Below are 11,207 nucleotides of genomic sequence, written 5' to 3'. Positions count from 1 at the left end.
TTCTTCACGTTTACTAATAGAATGATCATAAACAGGAGAAATATCCCTTTTCCCTTATTTATTTATTTATTTATTTATTCAATCACTCATTTAAATCAATTTGGATTCCTGGATACGTATGTACTCTATGGGTTTTAGTCTAGTAATGCCATTGTTTATTTTATGGTCCAAATTGTTCCAGGTTTGGCCACTGGGAGTACTATCAGGCTGGTTCTTGTATCTGTAACATCCCATCCTTTTATGAGTGCTTCCTTATTTTTCTGTTGCCACAGGGTGCCCTGGACTCTTGCATTTTTCCCAACCAACCTGAGTTGAACTAGTTAGAACTCTGATTCCTTTCACTGGAGCACGATTTGAGAAACTACATGAGGGTGTGGGTGCCAGGTATGCTCAGGATAATAAAATTTTAGAGGAGCTTGAAATGTCACGTATTGTTTTCCTCCTCTTTTATTATATTTTTAGCTCCTTCTTCTCTACTTGCTCCTTCCCGTGGGTATTCAAGTATAATTAAGTCTGTCCTACCTTTAAAGACAAAAATAAATATTCTTTTGAAGAAGTTTATATCCCTACTGAAAGGAGTTAGCCAGCTTGCTTTAAGCATACAGTAAGGGAAGGGTCTCCAGAGAACCTCCGACCTGCCCCAAAAGTGCTTATGTCAGATGTTTTATGCAGATAAGGGCACTTGCACAGGGGGCTTGCCTAAACATGCCTGCAGAGGACTAAGGGCCTGTATGCACACTGGGGGAAGTGGGTGGAGCCACCAAGAATTCATTCCTTATACAAATAGGGAACCCAGCCTCATCAGCTTATATTTATATACGCCCTTGTATTCAACTGTGAGGGGCAACCAACAATCTGCTTTCAGGACTCCTCTCTTTGCTGAGAGCTTTCGTTTTGCTTAAAAAATTCTACACCACTCACTTTCTGGTGTCCACACACCTAATTTTTCCTGGCAAGAGACAAGAACCTGATCCTAGCTGAGCTAAGGAGTAAAAAATCTTGCATCACTACCAGTTATCCCTACCTGTTATCACTCTGATTTTCTCTTCCATTTTCATTACTAAACTCTTGAAAGTGTGGGTGGTCTAGATCAGTGGTTCTTACACTTTTTGCTCTTGGGACCCCTTTACACATATTAGAATTACTCAGTACTCCCAAAAGATTTTATGTACATGAATTACAGGGGTTGATATTCACTATATTCTGAATTAAAACTAAAGTTTTTCAAAAAATTAAAAAGGTTTAATGACAATAATAAGAAATTTACATGTTAACATGCATAAGGTATTTTTAAAATAAACCATAATGATTCCTCCAAAGATTAGTGGAGAGTGGCACTGTTTAACACTCTTGCAAATTTCTATCATGTCAGGCTTACTAGTACACAACTAGATTCTGATGTGTGCTTCTGCATCCAACATTTTGCAGGATGTGGTTCCGGCTGGAGCAGTGAAAATAAGGCCTACACTGATACGCAGTTGAGAGAAGAAGAGTATTTTAATAATCAATTTGGAAAATTGTCGATTTTTTTCATTGATACTACACTAAACTTGAAAAGTTGTAGTTTCTCAAAGTTTAAGTGTGGACTTCATTCATAATTGAAGAACATTTCCTACCCTGTTTCATTTCAATTCTTTGGGATACCTTGGGTTATAAATGGCTCTTTTACAAATGCATGATTTTGAAATATACTGGTCATTGAGAAAATACTGGCTTCCTAAGTTATGCAGATCTTCCAAATATTGATGTATTTCTTTAAAAAACTATCTTACAAAATTCTAAGAAATACAAGAACACCCAAGCACACATGCCATTAGCCATCACTACAATAACATCAACATGCTTCATGGAGACTCTAGAAAACTCTCCTGTGCACTTGTTGGAGAATGAATGTAAAAAAGGCAAATAATAGCATTCAATTTTTGTTAAAGTAGCTTGGACCTCTTGAACCCATTGCCAAAGTTGCAAGATTCCCCCACCCACAGTGTTTTTCCAGACCCCAAATTAAAAAGCAGTGGTGCACACTCTTGCTGCCCTAGATGTCTCACTGCAAATCTCTACCCACAGTCTCATTTACTGTAACCAGAGGAAAATAATTCCATTTATTTTCAAATCAACATTCAGTTCTTAGGTTATGCACTCTCTTGTATGTGTGGCCCTTTGACTCTTTTTTTTTTTTTTTTTTTTGAGACAGGTTCTGGCTCTGTTATCCAAGCTGGAGTGCAGTTGTGATCATAGCTCCCTGTAACCTCTGCCTGGGTCAAGTGATCCTCCCACCTCAGCCTTTCCAGTAGCTGGGACTACAAATATGTGTCACTATGCTTGGCTAATTTTTGTATTTTTTGTAGAGATGAGGTTGTGCCATGTTGCCCAGACTGGTCTCAAACTCTGGGGCTCAAATGAACCTCCCACCTTGGCCTCCCAAAATCCTGGGATTACAGGCATGAGCCCCCATGCCTGGCCCATTTTGACTCTGGACCGCTTCTTCCTGGAGTGCTCTTTTCTCCTGGACATCTGTAGAACTCTGTGACATTGCTTGTTACTCCTCCTGCTCTATGACTACCATGCCGAAACTCCTTTGTATCTTCTTTTTTGCTTATAGCCTTAAAGTAGACTTTTTTTCAGGTTTCTCTCTTCAGCCCTCACATGTTCTTTGCTTGATTTCTCTGGGGCCTCCCCTACTACTACAGCATCAGATCCCATCCATGTGAGGATGATTTCATACTTCATCAGACATCATCCACATGAGGACAATTTCCAATCAAATGCCCAAGCAAATGCCTTTGCCTGCACCCCAGAATCACATATTCAGCAGCATAATGTGCATCTACACCTAGATGCTCCTTAAACACATGCTCAGCATTTCTTTACCTGAATTCATCATTTCCCCCTAGCACCACTGACAACATTTTTTCAAGAGTTTTGATCACAATCAACAGACAATAACAATGTTTTTTATCAATCCTTTTCCTCTCTCAAAATCAGAGTGATATTTTCTTAGTCTCCAATGTGTTTTTTTCTGTTTTCCTAAACTCCTCAAACGCCACTCGTTTGTTTAAATAAATTCATTTTTACGTTCCTTTAGCATTTTGAGATGTTATCCTTCCAGTCCTTGCTTAAAATATCTAGGCATTATGTAAAATATCTAGGATTATTTCACTTAGCATAATGATTTCCTGATTCATCCTTGTAGCATGTTTCAGTGTTATATTTCTTTGTATTGTCATATAATATTCTAGTACGTATATATAATATTTTCTTCAGCCATTCGTTTGTTCATGGACATTTGGGTTGTTTCCAACTTTTGGGTATTGTAGATAACATCGCTATAAACATTTGTGTAAATTGTGTGCATGTGTGTGTGTGTATTAGTATTTTTAAAGTATTTTTCCATAGATACCAAAAAGTGGAATTGCTGAATCATATGGTATCTAATGTTCAATATTTTGTGGAACCCCAAAAGTATAGTACAAAGTGGCTTCATGATTTTATTAGTCTGGCTGGCAATGTATGAAGATTCTAATTTCTCTCTCTCTCTCTCCCTCTCTATCTATTATCTATCATGTTTAATACACCTATCCTAATGGCTGTGAAGTGGTATTATATTGTGAGTTTTATTTCTGTTTATCCAAAGTTTAGTAATGTTGAGTATCTTATTGTCCATTTGTATATATTCTATGGAGAGATACCTACTCAAATCCACTGCCCATTGTTAACTGGGTTATCTTTTTATCATTGAGTTATACAAGTGATTTGTATATTCTGTGTTGTAAACTTACCAGATGCAAATTTGTAAATATTTCTCCTATTCTGTGCTTTTTTTTTTCACTTCTTTTGACGGTGTCGTGTATAGTATGACATTTAAAATTTTGATTTAGTACAGTTTACTGGCTTTTATTTTGTTTTGAGTGCTTTTTGTGTTAAATCTAAGAAATGATTGACTAAGCAATGGTCATAAAGATTTACTACTAAGTTTACTTTTAAGGGCTCTTACATTTAATAGTTCTTACATTTAGATTTATCAATCTTTTAAAAAATACTTTTGTATATGATATAAGCATCCAACTTCATTTATTTTCATATTAATATTATCTCAGAACCATTTATTGAAATAATTTTTCTTTCCCCATTGAATTATCTTGGCATCCTTGCTGAAAATGAATTGAAAATAAACAGAAGAGTTTATTTCTGGATTCTCTATTATCTTCCATCATTTCTTTATGCCAGTACCACACTGTCTTATTTTAAAAGTGCATTAAATTTTGAAATCAAGAAGTGAGAGTGTTAATTTTTCAAGATTGTTTTTGGTATTCAATATCCTTTGCATTTCTAAATTGATTTTAGGATCAGATTGTCAGTTTCTAGAAGAAAGGCAGCTGAGCTATTCACAGCAATTGTGTTTAATCTGTAGATTAATTTGAGGAGGGCATCTTAATACTCTTAATTTATCTAACCTATAAACTTGAGACATGTTTTTACTTGCTTAAATAATCTTCAACATAATTCAATAACTTTTTAGCTTTTTTCATGTAAAAATCTTGCCCTTTAGTTACACTTATATTATTTTATTCAATTTGTTGCTATTGTAAAAGAATTTCCTTAATTTTATTTTCATATAGTGCATTGCTAGTGTGTACAAATACAATTAATTTTTATATATTGATCTTGTATCCTGCAACCTTGTTAAACTTATTAATTAATTCAAATCATTTGTATATGTTTGTGTGTATTCCTTATAATTTTCTATATGTAAGATCACACTATCTGAAAACAGATACTTTTCTTTCTTCTGAATCTGGAGGCCTTTTATTTCATTTTCTTGTCTAATTGCTTTTGCTAAACTGTCCATTACAATGCTAAATAGAAGTGATAAGATTGGACTTCCTTATCTTCTTCCTGATCTTCGAGAGGAAGAATTAAGTCTCTCACCATTAAGTATAAAGTTAGCTATGGGATTATCACATATGACTTTAATGACATTTAGCTTTCATTTCTAATTTGTTGACTTTTTATTATTAAAGAGTATTGGGTTTTGTCAAATGATTTTCTGTGTCTATCAAGATACTGTGTTTTTCTTCTCTTTTTTCTATTACATAGTATATTTTTATAATTCAGATATTAAATAGTATAATTAATTAGTACATTAAATAATACTTTATTTCTTATGTGTTATGCAGGGTGTGTTTGAAACATAGAATATTTGACTACTTTGTCAGTTAGCAGATGACTAAAATAATTTAGTGGTGATAATGAAGTTAGGATTTGAATCCCCATTGTGAGGTGTTTGAATTATTAAAATTAATCAATGTTGACAACCAATTATAGCAATAACATGTTATAGACCTTTTGGGAGACTCATAAGAACACATGTGAGTTTTTTCTTAATCGTATATTCAGAAACAGAAACAAGACCACAGAGGACATAAACTTTTAAAACTGGAGAACACATTGCTCCCAAGCTTATACCAGATGAAAAGTAGGACCTAGGAGAATAAAAAGTATTTCTTTTAGGTTCACATCAGCAATGCACACACTCAGTATTTGCCAGATTTGACTTTTCTTCTCAAAATACAGCATTCTTAAATTTCTTTTCTCTGGGAACTGACTTGAGTTATTCAACTTATAATAGATTCACTCATTTGGCTCTGAAAGATCTTAGCATTACCTTAAAAGCAACTTCTTACCTATAATGAAAGTGTCAAACCTGATTAAATGTATGACAATTTTCTTAATATTGCTACAGTTATTTTAGACTTCTTAATTAACTGGCATGATTTCAAGAGCAGCTCACTGAAAAACTATACAAGATATATTTACATTTCATGAAAGTGTTATTTGGTTTGAAAAATCACATAGGATTTTCACATAAAAACAAAATAGAAAAAATACTTATATTCATTTTCACATTTATATATTATACATAATATATTAGCTCTTTATATATTTTATACATATAAAGTATTATTTTGAATTTTTTCTTTATTAATACTTAATATAAATTTTAATCAAATAAATACTGCTTTCTCTTGATAAGCTTTATATTGTGTGCATCTAGTTGTAAAATAATGGCATTTGTAAGAATTTTTATTGTGTTCATTCCTGAGATTGAGTCACATCTTTGATATCCCACTGTTCAGGTGTATGTGCTGACAGTGGTGTATATCAAAGATGTGATTCAATCTCATGCCTACACCCACTTTGCCATGATTGCTATGTTAAACTAACTGCAACCTACAAAAATGCCTACTTAAAAAAAGAAAGATGTGTTTTATCTGTAAGAAAAAAAATGAATCATAGATCAAAATGTCAAAACTTTCCAATATTGTGATAGGGAACTAGAATGAACAAATAACTAATACAGCCATTTAACAAAAACCTGAAAACAAAAGCATGACTCCTACTTATTCAGAGTTTAAACTGTTACATTTTCCGTTAAGAGTAACTGGATACATTTACTTTAAGCTTTACCTCTCAGAATTGGCTTTTTGGGAAACTTAGTAACAAATACTTAAAATCACACTGGCTTCATTAGCCCTACCTTTCTTATATAAATGATCTATTAGTTGAATCATTTCCAATTAATGTTGGCCTGCTGCTGGTTCACATATTTAATGAAGAGTTTTATATGAAAAGTGATAATTATGTCTTACATTTTTCAATCATCGTATTGTCCTTTTCCTTTTCAGTCAACAGCTTTTCTTCTAGAAATTTTTCAAATATGGTTTCTTTCCTCTTTCAGAAATAATTAACAATGTATACTTATTTTAGAAAATGTGATACTCATTTATCTTCTTTTTAGTTCTTGCTTCTCTGTTCAGTTCTCCCAATGTCCCTCTGCTTTCTCTCTTGTGTTTATGATGTGGGCTTATGCTTACGCAGGGTGTTTCATAGGCATGTAGACCCCACTCTGACCAAAAATTGGCATCTCCACATTCCTTCACATTAATTTTCTCAACAAAACTGGTTATCTACATTAACACTACTGATCTCTGGATGACTGCGTGGAAGGCTGCTCTGTAATTAAGAACAGTGATTTGAACTTCACATGAATGAAGTGAATCCACAATGGGTAGCTGAGGTTGGCGGTCAAAAGGTTTTAGAAGAACTGCTTAGTCAAAACATGATTTTTTTTTTCTAGCAGCATGAGTAGCCCCATCCCATGAGAAAAGAAAATTAATGGCTTTATAGATTAAAGATTGAAGACTTGCAAGTTAGGTATGGAAGAGAAACAAGGATCATAAGTTACTGCACCATAGTGTAGAAAGGCTGGCTGGATATCCAGCAAGACTGACTTCTTGCTGGTCACAGAATTGGATGGCATTTTCTAGCCTCCCTTTCAGTTAGGTGTGCACATATAATTGAGTAGTAAGTAGTAATGATATACACCAATTCTTCCAAAAAAGAAAAAAAGACAAAGGAAGATAGAAGACAAAGAAAAATCTTGAAATCAGTGAGAATTTTTTCTTTATGCAAAAAACAATTCAAAGGACAACACATATCCCATCAGAAAACATGAAGGCATAAAGAAAACACAAAATTTTTTAACAGCTGAAAAAAAAGTTACAGTCTGATATGTTTTGCCTCCATGTCTCCCCCAAAATCTCATCTTGAATTGTACTCCCATAATCTCCATGTGCTGTGGGAGGGACCGGTGGCAGATCGTTTGAATCGGGGGGCAGTTTTCCCCAGACTTTTCTCGTGGTAGTGAATAATTCTCACAAGAGGTGATGATTTTTATCAGGGGTTTCTGCTTTTGCATCTTCCTTATTTCCTCTTGCCACCACCGTGTTAAGAAGTGCCTTTCACCTCGCATCATGATTCTGAGGCCTCCCCAGCCATGTGGAACTTAGGTCCAATTACACCTCTTTTTCTTGCCAGTCCCGAATATGTCTTTATCAGCAGCATGAAAATGGACTAATACACAGTCCTTAATCATTTATCTAATAAAAATATACTTCAGGAATGAAGGAAAAATCGAGACATTTTCATATGAAGGAAAACTAATAGAATTTGTCACACACAGACCTATCCTACAAACTAAAGAACGTTCTCACAAAAGAAAGGAAATGATAAAAGAAGAAATCTTAGAACATCAGGAATAAAGAAAACACAATAAAAAATAAAAATAAGCCAGGTGCAGTGGCTCACGCCTGTAATCCCAACACTTTGGGGGGCTGAGGTGGTCAGATCATGAGGTCAGGAGTTCGAGATCAGCCTGACCAACATGGTGAAACCTACGTCTCTACTAAAAATATAAAGCTGGGCGTGGTGGTGCGCTGCTGTAATCCCAGCTACTCAGGAGACTGAGGCAGGAGAATCACTTGAACCCAGGAGGCGGAGGTTGCAGTGAGCCGAGATCGTGCCACTGCACTGCAGCCTGGGTGACAAGTGAAACGCTGTCTCAAAATAAATAAATAAATAAATAAATAAATAAAAAACATACATATGTACATACAGTATTTTTTCTCTGGTGTTTTCTAAAAATTTGAGCCAAAAAATTACTATTTATGTATTTCAGTGTATAATGTTATACATCAATAAAATTTCTAAAATAAGTGTCTGCAAAAACAAAAAGAAAAAAGAAAGACAAAAAAGTGAGTAAAATATATGAACTGGCCATTTGCAAAAATTATACAAGTGGACTTGAATATATGAAAAGATTGCCCAAATTTACTTCTGATAAAATAAAGGGAGTAATAAAATTATAGCACTACCATTTCTCACATCTCCACATGCTGCTGTGGGAATGCAAAATTTTCACCTGTACAGAGGGGAATTTGGTGACATCTAGCAAAATTACATATGCCTTTACCTTTTAACACAGCAGTCTCACCTCCAATAATTTATCCTAAAATATACCTTCTCAAATACAAAACAACATATGTGCAAGGTTATTAATTGTGACATTGGTTATAATAGGAAAATATTGGAAAATCAATATTCAGGAGAATGATTAAAGAAACTGTGTTTATCCACATAGTAGACTATCGGAGCTATAAAATAGAATGGAAATGTTAATAGACTGAGAGTGATGACTTCCAGGATATATTGCAAAGGGTAAATAAATATGGGGAAAAAAGTTATCACTCAGTTCTAATGAATTACGAGTATCTTATGGGTTAAATCAAGCATATAGGTTTATTGCATTGATTTCACAAACTGAACTGCCAGTTTGTGATCCTGCTCTAAGCACTCTTCTTGGCCCAGAGCTTCAACTCTTGCAGCCTAATTACAATTCAGCCAGTGGTTTTTAACCTTTTATTGGAAACTAATACAAAGCACAAGGAAGAAACTCTAAGAATGCCACATAAACTCTTCAGTGATGGAGCCTCACTGTATTGTCATAATCTATTAAATTCCACCTTATAATCCAAGTTAAAAGATCCCTTGAAAGAAGAGCTATATGATACACATAGTCCCCCCTTATCCATGGTTTCCACGTTACATGGTTTCCGTTACTGGCAGTCAGCCACAGTCTGAAAATATTCAGATACTTTGAAAGAGAAAAGAGCCCACATTTACATAGCTTTTATTACAACATACTTTTATAATTATTTTATTTCATTATTAGTTTTAGTTGTTAATCTTTCTGTATTAAACTTTCTTATAGATACGGTACCGAACTCTCTCTATATATACTGTGTACTTTTCTTCACATGCATAGCTATGATAGAGGTCAGGTGGGGACTACTTGTATCATCTAGCTCTTCTTTCAAGGAATTTTTGAACTTGAATTACAAGACAATTTAATGGACTATGACAATACAATATTATAAGTGCTGGGATGAAACTATAATAGGCAGAATAAAGATAGGGAGATAAGTGCTGAGGGTGGATTTCTTAAGTGAGGTAGATGGTGTCTGAATTAATGATTAACAGCTCAATTGGCAAGGTGAAAGGTTGATGAGGTTGGCATTCCTGGTAGACATAGCAGTCCCCCCTTATCCATAAATGAAACATTCCAAGGTAGTTTTGGGCATCCTCTGGGGGTCTTAAAAGGTTGCCCGTATGTATAAGAAGAGACTACTGTGTTTAATTACTTTAAAGAATTTATCCTTAGCATATACAATAATTTCTTGACCATGGTACATAATTAATAAATATATTTTAAGTAATAGATAAATGAATAAATTAGTAAAAGGCATGATAAATGGATACTAAGCAATAAGGCTTAACAAGGATTTCACGGTAGAATTATTTTTTTTAAATGGCCCCATGTTAACAAAATGTCATTGATTTATTCTTAGTAAACTTATAAATTCTAGATTCTACACTACTTTTAGCCAACACTGTCCGGTTAATGAATACTGGGTTTTAAAAAAAATTATAGTAATATTTCAGGCTATATTTTTCACATTCTAATATGTTCTGTTTTTAAGAAGCAGATGACATCACTCACTTAGCAGAAAGTCAGTTTGATTGGCTGCAAACTTAACTTACTGCTTGAGTGATTGTATGTTAGATATTTATTTTCCATATGAAATGAAAAAGGAATGTGTGGCCTTCATAAACATTTACTTGTTAATATTTGTAAGTTTCTAATTATGTGCCAGACTGCACTCAGCCTGGGCAGAAAGGACACAGAGATGAATGTCATGGGGCCCTGCCATGAGAACAGGGTAACTGCTGCAGCAAAGATGCAGCCGACATGTGCTGAGGCAGAAAGGACATAGCAGCAGTTACCTCGGGGGTCAGGGCAGCTTCGCTAGAGGAGGTGCCATTTTTCATGAAGAAAGAAGATTTCATCAGATTCAGAAAGAAGGTAGGGGGATCCCAGAAACAAAATCAGCTGAATCATTTCAGCAGCTGTCAATACTGAAACATTTTTGTGTCAATCTCTTCAATTCAGGTATTTCACAACATATTAATGCCAATCTGTTTAAATATAGGCAAAGAAGCTCAAGCATTTTTTTCATAGTCCTTCCGTGATGACTATTGGGATGCTTTCTTTTTGGAAGACAGTATCTTTACAAATCTCCTTGTCCTTATTTACTGGTACCCTAACAAATACTTGTTCTGCCTGTTAGTTACACAGCTTTGCCCAAGAAGAGCATGCTGTTTAGGAGTAGTGAGTAAACGACTTCAGCTGAAGGACTGTAGGAAGCAGCCCCATTTGAGATGGGAACGTTTTATTGCAGCCATATTGTGAGGAGGGGTTAGTATTAAATGAGGTAGAGATTACAGAAGATGAAGAGGCAGGTTTGGGG

This window comes from Pongo pygmaeus, chromosome 7 (genome assembly GCF_028885625.2).
Source record: "Pongo pygmaeus isolate AG05252 chromosome 7, NHGRI_mPonPyg2-v2.0_pri, whole genome shotgun sequence".
NCBI lineage: Eukaryota > Metazoa > Chordata > Mammalia > Primates > Hominidae > Pongo > Pongo pygmaeus.
Note: the sequence above shows the minus strand (reverse complement) of the source record.